Here is a 12,207-nt window from a genome sequence, read left to right on the forward strand (position 1 = left end):
CTGCGAATTACTGAAATGAATGATATCTCTACTATCTGCAGTACTACTGCGAATAACGAATACGAACGCCATCTACAATTCGCAGGGGAGACCTTCCATAAGCTACTACATCCCAAGTCTTCTTCCGATGTTATCTGTGATTATCCCCAGACACCTGTCTGGGGATAACCAAATTTCGTTATCCCCAGACACAAATTTGAAACTCCGCTCTTTTAAACAACTATCCACATTCCAGAATATGGAATGTTTCAGAATGCACATAGAAATAAGGAAAGTTAATAAAATATCTATAAAAACAAAATTAACCAACATTAAATCAGTTGTTACTACATATACACAATATGCGTCGACTTCGAAGTGGGTGTCATGGCCGAATGGTTTAGTCGTCTGCCCTGGAAGTTTTACCAGAATCGACGTTGTGGGTTCGAATCCTGGTTCCGCCACTTTTTTTTTTTTTTTGTGCGAGTCTATTCTTTTCTCCTTTTTGTTTGACCTTTTGTTCCGTTTCTGAGCATGAATTTCTTAAAATTGTTTTTATTTTTTTATAAATTATTGTTTGTTTTTTTTTTCTCCTCTATCTGACCATTTGGTCGCTCTCTGAATATTTCTGTTTGTTTGCTTTTTAATTATTTATCCTTTTTAGACACTTTTTGAGAACGGAGTGGGGACGAACATGACAATTTGCTAGAAACTAGAAAGGAACTAAAGAGAGAGAGAGAGAGAGAGAGAGAGAGAGAGAGAGAGAGAGAGAGAGAGAGAGAGAGAGAGAGAGAGAGAGAGAGTTTTTAAAAAAAAGAGGAGGTGGGGGAGGAGGATGGATGGGACATTTATCCCTTGCACCGTTCTGTAAAAAGAAGACGGAATGTAAAAAAAAAAAAAAAGTGGCGGAACCAGGATTTGAACCCGCAACGTCGATTCTGGTAAAACTTCCAGGGCAGACGACTAAACCATTCAGCCATGACACCCACTTCGAAGTCGACGCATATTGTGTACATGTAGTAACAACTGATTTAATGTTGATTAATTTTATGTTTTTATAGATATTTTATTAACTTTCCTTATTTCTATGTGCATTTGGAAAGTGGATAATTGTTTAAAAGTAAAAGAGCGGAGTTTCAAATATCTGTCTGAGCTGGGAATAACGAATTTTCATGGGGATAATGACAGCACGATGTTATAAAAAAGGGGGTTTGGAGGGGGGGGGGGACTTTTTTAAAAAAAAGTCTCCCCCCTCCCAAACCCCCTTCTTCTTTCTAGAAGTTCTAGACTGTCTAGTGTGTAAGTGTAGGGTAGGGGGTTTGGGAGGGGGGAAGACTTAAAAAAACAAGTTTCCCCCCTCCCAAACCCCCTACTACTACTAGAACAAGAATACTTGGGATGTAGTAGCTTATGGAAGGTCTCCCATTCGCAGTACTAATCTACTGCGAATAGAGGAAATCATTATTCGCAGTACTGCCACGGAGAATACAGGCACAGGTGGCCTCACTCTAAACTCTAACTCTAAGTTTCAATAAAAGGAAAATGAAAATGTGAATAAAATCACTCACCAAACAAATTATTTGTTCTGAAAATATAACGCCTATTACTCTTTGATTCTGATAAGAGATTAGCTATGAATATGAGTCACATTCACAAATCACTCACGTGCGATGGAACTTAAAACGAACTCAAATGAGTTGAGTGATGTCGGCCTAGTAGTCGATAACAAACAAAAGGAGAAGCGAAACTAGACCTTATCTTGCAAGGTTACCAGATAGTTTTTACAAATAAAATAAATAACCAAACGAGACGAGTGCTGAGCCAAATGGAGAATGAAAAAAGAAGAAGAAAAAAAAAAAAAGCCAAGCCCCAACAAAAACAACATCTCCCCCCCCCCCGAAAAAAAATAAACAAACAAAAACAAAACAAACAAACAAAAGGGATAGAACAAGACCCCCCCCCCAATAATAAAAACCCCAACAAAACCCGACGACAACGATAATAACAATACAACAACAAAAAAAACAAAAATTAAATAAATAAAACAACTAAACAAACCCAACCTAAGCAACAAATAAACAAAAGACAAGACAAAACAAAACAAAACAGCAAAACAAACAAGAGATTTTACTTTATCCATGCTGCAAAAAAAAATTAATTAAAATAAAATGCTAAGTATTGTTTCTTTTCCACGAACAAACCATGGTGACTTTACAATGTAAACAAATTTTGTTTAACAAACGTTGGTGGGCAGTAGGCATATATGTGTTTTGCAGAGGTCAGAAATTACATAAATATGCCTTTTATGAGAACAAGTATTAGTGATAAGAATAATTAAAAACAGTCATCAATCAATGCTTACAGTTTAGTCAAAAACAATAAATATTAAATTCTTTAACTTAAATCTCGATCAAAAAGACATACAAAAAAAAAATTAAAAACATATCTACTATTCTCGCTACCTTCTCCCGCAAAGTAGGGATTATCAGAGCGATAAATAAATGTGATGATTGCATCAATTCTTTCCAGATAAAATACGATAAAATACTTATTTCATTTTAATGGCATTTTCATCATAATATAACCCTCTAGGATATAACTATAACATATTTCTAAAAATAGTGTAGTGAGAATTGTAAGACATGATGTGCACGTCGGTAAGACAGCATTTCTTCCTCTGGTCACTGAATGCGTCTCTTTGGTTAGTCAGTAGTGGACCATTGCATTGAATCGCTTTCATTATAATATTTTCATATGAATGAAAATCAAGAAATTACTCGACAACCTATGAAAAAGAGAAAGATTAACGGAGTGTCGTGTTAAAAAGTTTCCATCAGACGGCCCACCAGATATTTATTTTCAGGAAAGATCTCCAAAGTTCCAAAACATTTTGTTTTTGCTTTTGTTAGATATTGAAGAACTATATATAACACAACACACAAACAGGTGAATTGGGTATACGTTTCATTAGAATGAAAATCAAACTGCGGCATAGCCGAATTATAGAGTTAAAACTCTTGTTTTGGGTGAATTATTGGGTAACTTGATGTGCAAATTGTTGAATGAATTATGAGAATTATTGAGCAAGACGGAAAGACAAATTCGTTTCTTTATCTCCACGTAGGATTTTATGTAACACATATCTAGATCTTTTTCAAACAATACTGAATCAAGCGTTGCATCGATTCACTAATTATGCAATCGTGGCATAGGCGTGACATTTCTCTTTTACACTCCCTTCGTTTAGGGGAAAGTCCGATTTTATTATATCTATTATCATAATAGCAATGATTTTAAATAAAATAGATTTTGAAAAGAAATCTCATCTTATCTTATCTTATCTTACTAAAGGCTTGATAGGAATTATCCTTTAAATGCCTTGTACAACAGTTTATAATACAGAATCTCATATAGCTTGCATTGTATCATTCACAGACAGTTTTACACAACTTTGAATGTCATGAAAAATGTATCAATAAGGCAATGTAAAATCGAAATATACTATCACAGAATACTGGTAATTGAAAATTGGTCATCGACACGGGCGCGGTTATTGGAGGGGTATCATGAGAGTGTTCTTGAACTCCAATGTTTGAAAATTTTAACTCGTTCCCAATGCGCTATCCCAACGTTGCTCATCGGCAATGAGAATTTGTTTGAAAATTTTGCCCCTAAATCATATCTTTTAAAATGTATAACTAAGATATAGCTACTTGCCAGTACCAGCCTTTGGATCAACAGCTAGGATATCAGTCTTAATTCGGTAATGTAAATATTATGGGATTTGAGAAAAATGCCAAAATGATCCCTTTTCCCAGTGCGATTCTAACTTTTAAAGAAAAATGGTATTAAAGATGCCAAGCTGACAACCATGGTTGCAGATTCCATTTCTTCACCTCGCCGCCAAAAAAACCCACAGGAGGTTGCTAAAAAAAGATTAAAAGAGTATGACGGTTATTGATGATATGGCTTTAGGTAAAATACTCACAACATCCGCCAGCCGGATATAACGTAACATAAAACCATAGTAATAAATCTTTATTGTCCACAAAATGGAAAATCTCTAGTGGTTTACATTGCTCGAACAAAATAAACATCCATAGAAATGTGTGGATCTTATATTAATGTGACCCTCATAACAAATTTACTTTACAATGCACACAGACATCTTTACAATTTAATACAACAGGGAACATAATGTTTTTAATGCATTGTATTTGTAACCTTCAACGTTAATATTTAGAACAAATCACGAAAATGGCTGTTTAAAAACTATAACAAAGAGCTGAATGACGTCATCTCGTTCCTTCAATACCCACAACTGACGTAAAAAGCGATAGACACACTCAACTAGTTAATTTTCTCCAAGGATGAACCAAAAACAATGTGAGAGAATCTAGTGAGAACTAATCATCACACACAATATCAGAAACAAGAGGGACATCGACTTCGTTAATTCTATTTTTTCTTTTTTTTTTTGGTAAACAAACTTGTTTGTCCAAGTGTGTCCGAAGATGTCACATATCTCGTGTTTTGATTGGTCAAAAATCGAATGAATGATAATGCAGTTGTAATAGTAGTAGTAGTAGTAGTAGTAGCAGTAGTAGTAGTAGTAGTAGTAGTAGTAGTAGTAGTAGTAGTAGTAGTAGTAGTAGTAGTAGTAGCCTAGTATTATGTCGCTGTAGTATTTCATAGGTATTTGATAAACAAAATAGGGTTCATTCAGATATAGAGTGTACCAATGTTGCTAAGAAAAGATTTCTTTTGAGAAACCGATGAAAAACTTGAGCATTTATATATAGTACAATATCCACTAAACTTTACAATTGATCCCAGCAACACTTAACATGTGGGACGAGACATGAAGCCTGTTAGGCGATATTACGATTTTTCCCCAACAGAGACAACGCTGTTAACGGCCATGTACCCATTTTACACATGAGTACGAGGGGAGAATGTGAGTAAATAATAATAATAATGAAATTTATTTATATTGCACCCACTCCTCTGTACAATAAAGCTCTAGGCGCATAACAATAACTTCAATCCATTCAAATTTCTCTCTCTCTCTCTCTCTCTCTCTCTCTCTCTCTCTCTCTCACTAACTCTCTCTATCTATCTATCTCACTCCCAGTCTCTCTCGCTCTCTAACTCTCTCTCACTCACACACACACAAACACACACACACACACACACACACACACACACAAACCTTCCACCATCCAACTATTTAACATATTAAACAAATAAAATTATATATATATATATATATATATATATATATATATATATATATATATATATATATATATAATATACATACATATCCTGTGATCATCGTCTGCTCAAATAAAATAACTAATAAATTAAGAATTCTCGAAATAAATAAGTTTTTAAGTGTTTCCTGAAAGCGAGTTCAATAGGGACGTCACGAAGAGATAAGGGGAGATTGTTCCAGACAGTCGGTGCAAAGTGGCTAAAGGCTCTGTCAGAGAGTTTTTTACCCTTTTTTGGCACTTAAGTAGACGATGATCACCTGATCTCAATGCACGGTGCGGAACGTATGGTTCGACAAGATCATCGAGATAAGCAGGGGCGCTTCCGTGAAAACATTTAAAACACATGACTCCAACCTTAAAGAGCACCCTGGCCCTAATGGGAAGCCAGTATAAAGTCAAAAGCATTGGAGTCGTGTGTTCTCTCTTATTTCTTCTTAAAACTATTCTAGCAGCTTGATTTTGAAACCGCTGCAGTTTATCAAGCAAGAAACCTGGGGAATTAGATAGGAGTGAATTACAATAGTCTAAACGAGTAAAAACAAAAGCAGACACTAGAGTCTTTAAGGAATTTTGATTTAAAAATGCCGAAAGTTGGCCAATACGGCGAATTTCACAATACAGTACTTTGCAAAGTTGTGTCGCATGATATTCCATGGACAGGTCACTGCTGAAATAAATTCCCAGGTTTCTGGCGTTTTCGGAAAACGTTATTTTCACATCATCGATACAAATCGAAAGGTCTTGTTCACAAATGTTATTTTTAGGATTACATAATAGGAGTTCTGTTTTTTCATCGTTCATTTTCAGTTTATTAACTACCATCCAGTTCTTCACATCTTCAATGCAGTTCTCCATCGATTTCAGTAACCCTTTAATTTCGCTTGGTTTTGCGGATTGGTAGAGCTGAGTGTCATCAGCGTACATATGGTACGTGACACCGTGATGACTTATAACACCTCCCAATGGTTGTGTGTATAAAGTGTAGAGAATGGGACCCAGAACAGATCCCTGGGGCACACCAAAGTCAACCTTAAAAATATCTGATTTTATTCCTTTTACTTGAATTGTTTGTGTGCGGCCGATAAGGAAGGACTCGAACCATTTTAACACTATTCCAGACAATCCAAACGTTCTGGAGAGACGCTCGACTAGAATCGAATTGTCTATCGTGTCGAACGCCGCACTTAGATCTAGGAGGACCAGAACCGAAACTTTACCCATGGCAGCCTCACACAAAAGGTCGTTTTGAATTTTTAGTAAGGCAGTTTCAGTGCTGTGATGTTGCATATAAGCTGATTGATTTTTTTCATATAAGTTGTAGTTTGCCAAATGATCGTTCAGTTGGGCTGCGACAGCCTTTTCCAAGATTTTCGAAATAAACGGTAAATTGGAAACTGGTCTGAAGTTTTTAAGATTCTCTGGTTACAGATTCGTCTTTTTCAGAAGAGGAGTAATGATGGCGTGCTTGAAAGGATCGGGGACTGTTCTCGATTGTAAAGAGTCGTTGATTAATTTAGTGATAGTGGGGATGAGCGTATCCATATATTCAAGTAATAGTGAGGTGGGGATTGGGTCGAGGCAACATGTTTTAGTGGGAGAAGATATTATAATTTTCCTGATTTCTTCTTCAGTCACTGGGGTAAATTTGTTAAACGAATCCTTGCCATTGTATGATTCAAATTTTGGTACAGAGCCTTTTCCAAGAACTTATTTATCCGCCGCTCAGAGCGTGACTCAAACTCAGGGTCTTCCGATCCGGATGCGAGTATCATATCACTTTTCCACATAGCCGCAAATTACTTTGGCCGATGTGCATGTCTCACCTATTACGAATAAGGTAAATATTATAAACTTATCTTCAAAATCTATGTTTTCCGTTATCTTAACGAAAATTTGCGTTTGACAGTATCAAATGACGCAACCATGTTTTATTTATGTGATTACTACTTTATCTTTTTAAAAAATAAAAATTAAAAATTTTATTTTTGTATCAAGCCGCTTATCTACCGTGGTGCTCTACTTCCCGAATCCACTTTTAACTGTATGACTCGTGATTTTTAATTCTACTAATCAATGTTGTGATGGAGCAGGTCTTTCAGATTAAATTTAGCAGTGTAATAGGGATGATATATATTACCCTTCCACGTGCTCGAGGCCATTGGTCACATTGGAATATGTGTTGAAAGTGACCCCATAGTGAAAAGTGTTCACAGCTTTTGAAATATCGGACATCACGATTGGTCATTTTGTTCAACTTGACACTTGGGTTGTTTACAATTTTTATAAACAAAGCAGCGTGTTTGCAATTGTTAATAAATATCCAATCATTGGACAGCAACAAATCATGTGATCGATGACTAGGTTGGGCAAAAACATGATTATAGACAGCTCCCATTAGGCGAACATTTTTTTGAGGGACTTTGATTTTCAGGCTTTTGTTTTGATACCAGTTCCGCTTTGTCAATATCGATGGAACTCAGCTTCTTGTTATTGGTTTTAGCCAGCCATTTTTATGAGTAGTTTTCACTAAAATGTATCAATCAGACTAAAAGTGTTTAAGGTTTAACATAGTTTTGTATGGTGGTACTTTATATCCGGCTGGGGGATGTTATGATTGTTTTGCTTATCAGCATAGCATCATTCCAGACTCTCCATGACGTTGAAACATTTGGTTGAAGATGTCTGCAAATGATGGCATGCATTCAAGCAAAAAGCTCACTGGTATTGACCGCCTGACCATTCTACCAGCACACGTTCTGATTGAGAGAATTTAGTGAGAACTAATTACCTAACTGGCTCTCTGTAACAAAGAACAAAGTGGCGTCATCTTCATTCACTTTACATTTTTGCTCATCTAATCGGAGTGTTCCATTTTTGGTAATGGGAAGCAGAAGTCGCGGCGTCACACCCTTCTCTCTTCCGGTTCAAAACTACTTGGATGTGTGTAACAAGTCCTTCGGAAGACTAACAATGAATAGGTTACGTATTGAATTATGAATTGGCTTAACTTGATTAATAGTAGCAGGATGTATAGATAGAAGTAGAAATTGACATCACTTAGCTCTTTGCTGTTGTATTTCGCCAGCCATTTTTATGAGTAGTTCTCACTAAATTGTATCAATTAGACTAGAAACCATCAAGGTTACACATAGTTTTGTGTGTCGATACGTTATATTCAGCTGGCGAATAATAATAATAATAATAATAATAATAATAATAATAATAATAATAATAATAATAATAATAATAATGAATAATAATAATAATATAATAATAATAATAATAATAATAATAATAATAATAATAATAATAATAATAATAATAATAATAATAATAATAATCATGATAATAATAATAATAATAATGATAACAATAGTAATTAATAATAATAATGATAATAATAATAATAATAATAATAATAATAATAATAATAATAATAATAATAATAATAATAATAATAATAATAACAATTATAATAATAATGATAATAGTAGTAGTAGTAGTAGTAGTAGTAGTAGTAGTAGTAGTAGTAGTAGTAGTAGTAGTAGTAGTAATATTCATCTTCATCATTATCATCCTTATTACTAATATCCGCATTACGGCACATCAAACCCATTATTAGCTGTTATATGATACCGGTAAAGATATTATATCCAGTGTTATCTAGAATAATCCGCCAGACATTCATTAATGGGAAATTTCATTATGGAGTGGGAAAATTTTCCTTTGAAGCGACAAACAATATGTTGATTCCATGTCGACAATGGGTCGGTGTATCATAACATGTTCCTGAGACCACCGACAATAACTACCTAATTCACTCTTTATTTCAAGCACTAACGTAAGTGGCTTTTGATTCCCCCCCCCCCCCGCCCCTCTCTCTCTCTCCCTCTCTCTCGCTCTCTCTCTCTCTCTCTCTCTCTCTCTCTCTCTCTCTCTCTATATATATATATATATATATATATATATATATATGTATACAACCACACTTGAGCTTAAAACTTGAGCTATTATATAGCGCAATACACACTAAACGTTCTCAAAGCGCTTTACAAGACTAGAGGTCTCATCAGCAAGATGCGAGAGAGAGAGAGAGAGAGAGAGAGAGAGAGAGAGAGAGAGAGAGAGAGAGAGAGAGAGAGAGGGGGATTTGAAGTCGGGTTTTAAATTGGCTGTTATTAACCAGTTAACTGCCGTTGTCTCGAAAAACACATACTTATTTAAAATGTGGCCAGAAAACGTCTTTAAAATACCGATCGATTTAAACGAACCACATCATGGCTAAAATTCTGAAACCTGGGACCTCGTGAAGGTGTCTTTTTCCAGAGTACGGCAATTAACTGGTTAATGAATAACCTTTATAGGCACTGTCAAAACTCACTATATTATTATGCATCGACAAATATCCGGATATATAATTTATGACATTGGTAGGACTTATTAAATATCGATGGATAAAACAACCGTAAAATGAACAATGGCAAATTTAAGAGCAGGCGTTATAGCGTAATATAAAGATATGAAACGGCGTGCACATATTTGCAGGTCTATTAACCCAATTCCTTATGGTCTCATTGTTGTAATGGAAATCTATTTAAACAATGACGCAAAACATTGTCCATTACAACAATGTTAAACTAGGCCCGTAAGTGGGTTCAAATGTCAAACCTGCTTACATTTATGTGCACGTCGATCTGAAAAGATTTTATTAAGCAATACTCGACATAGGAGAAAGAAAATACAAGAAAAAAGAGGTACCCCCCCCCCCCCAAATAAAACAAAAAACAAACAAACAAAAAACAAAAACAAAAAAAACAAAAAACAAAAACAAAAACAAAAAAAAAAAAAACAAAAAAAAAAAAACAAAACAAAAAACAAAGCAAATCAAAACAAAATAAAAAACAAAACAAACAACAACAAAATGCAAAACAAAAATAACCAAAATAGAAATAAATAAATACAAAACTAAAAAAAAAAAAAAACAAAAAAAAAAAAAAAACAACAGAAAAAAAAACAAATACAAAAATACAAACAAACAGAACCAAAAAAACAAACCCAAAAACAAACAAAACAAAGAAAAACAAAACAAACAACCCCCCCCCCCAAATAAAGACAACAAAAAAAACCAACAAATCAGACTATAGAAGGAACGATGTTGATGTCATTCAGCTCTTTCTTCTTATTTTTTAGGCAGTCTGTTAGTGATTAATTCTCACTAAATTATTTCAATCAGACTGTAAACGTTAAAGGTTATATGCAGTTACCTAAACGCACAGCATCAATATGAACGGTGAAGGAGCAGGGCCTAGTGTAATATTTATGCTATGCGCTTTTCCACATAACATCTGCCAACCGGATATAACATACCAACACACAAAACAATGGATATCCATAAACGTTTATAGCCTGTTTAATACAATTGAATGAGAATAATGATGTTATAGATAGAACGAAGTTGACGCCATTAGGGTCTTTGTTATTGTTTTTTGATAAACGTTCAAGGTTACACATTATGGTTTTGTGTGTTGATCCTTCCGGATGACAATGTTGTGAGCTTCTTAGCCAAGCGCATACTATCTATACTCGTTGTTGAAGAACTACTCATAAAAATGGCTGACTAAAAACAATAATAAAGAATGACGTCAAATTCGTTCTATCTATAAAGATATGAAAAGATTTGTATAGATAGCATGCGCTTGGCTAAGAAGCTCATAACATTGCCATCCGGAAGTATAACAAAACTGTGTGTATCCATGAATGTTTATAGTCAGGTTAATACAGTTTAGTGAGCATTACTCATAAACGCTGATGGCAAAAAACAATAACAAAGACCTAAGTGACGTCAACTTAGAACTATCTATACAACAGTACCAGATACAGCAGAAAGAAAATACAAGAAAGAAGTGGTCCCAAAAATATCAGCCTGCTTCGTGAACGGGGCATCGGCTTGGAGGTAAAGAAATGATTATAGATAGAATGCGCTTGGCCAAGGAGTTCACAACATTGCCATCCGGAAGTATAACGGACCAACACACAAACTCTGTGTAACCATGAACTTTTATAGTCAGGTTAATACAGTTTAGTGAGAACAACTCACAAACGCGGATGGCAAAAACAATAACAAAGGCCTGAGTGACGTCATCTTCGAACTATCTATAGACCATCTCATTTGCAAACAATATCAACCAAGGAGTACATTTCAGAATATTTATGGACAAAAAAAAATCAACTTCTGATCATAGTCACTCAGCGTATTTGAATATTTGTTTATAGATAAAACGAATTCGATACCGCTTAGCTCTTTGTTATTGTTTTTAACCAGCCATTTTTATGAGTAGCTCTAACTAAATTGTATTAATCAGACTTTTAACGTTTAAGGTTACATATTGCTTTGTGTGTTGGTGCGTTATATCCGGCTGGCGGATGCTATGCGTTAAAAAAAAAAACAAAACAAAACAACAAAACGTAATTTATCACGTTACGTCTCGTCCATGTTAAATGTTGCTGTTGTCTAAGAACCCACTGTAAAGCACTTTGAGCCTGTTGAGTGGATATTGCGCTATATTAATGCTCCATTCTTAATTAACTAATTTTAAAAAATCCGGTTGGAGTGTCTATACGATCAGTATTATCGGCCCTCGAGATCGCATTTTTTTTCAACACGCCAACACCACCACAACAACCAAACAACCACTTTTTATGTGTTACGGTGAATGACATAATCAGTCGGATGGTGAAAAGGTTTAAACTGAGGAGATATTGCAAAGTTTAGTTAGAAGTTAGAAGGTCAATTTATTAAAATCAAAAATGAGTTCTTGTCATAAATGATTAAATCAACCCTTCTTGTACATCTTCAGGGAACATCAAAGCTTAATTTCACTTCCAAATATTTTTTACAGCTAGTCAAGTTGAAAAAGTATGAAATTGAGAAAAGTTGCTTGGATACCTT

At 34.8% G+C, this 12,207-nt stretch overlaps 2 protein-coding genes across 4 annotated transcripts in view; one reads left to right on the forward strand and one right to left on the reverse strand.

Moving 5' to 3' along the window:
• LOC144972959 (equilibrative nucleobase transporter 1-like) overlaps positions 1 to 2,269 on the reverse strand; it is a 41,425-nt gene extending 39,156 nt beyond the window's left edge. For 2 of the 3 annotated variants that reach the window (XM_078914812.1, XM_078914811.1), the window contains exon 1: positions 1,548 to 2,269. The gene's annotated coding sequence lies outside the window, so the exon portion shown is untranslated. The remainder of the gene's footprint in view (positions 1 to 1,547) is intronic. The other variant, XM_078914813.1, reaches the window with a different exon arrangement.
• Positions 2,270 to 8,910: 6,641 nt separating this feature from the next.
• Positions 8,911 to 12,207, forward strand: part of LOC144974142 (uncharacterized) — a 21,433-nt gene continuing 18,136 nt past the window's right edge. Inside the window, exon 1 of the mRNA XM_078917049.1 lies at positions 8,911 to 9,099. The gene's annotated coding sequence lies outside the window, so the exon portion shown is untranslated. The remainder of the gene's footprint in view (positions 9,100 to 12,207) is intronic.

The sequence above is a fragment of the Berghia stephanieae genome, chromosome 5 (genome assembly GCF_034508935.2).
Source record: "Berghia stephanieae isolate SIO BIC M18660-M18661 chromosome 5, UCSD_Bste_1.3, whole genome shotgun sequence".
NCBI classification, from domain to species: Eukaryota; Metazoa; Mollusca; class Gastropoda; order Nudibranchia; family Aeolidiidae; genus Berghia; species Berghia stephanieae.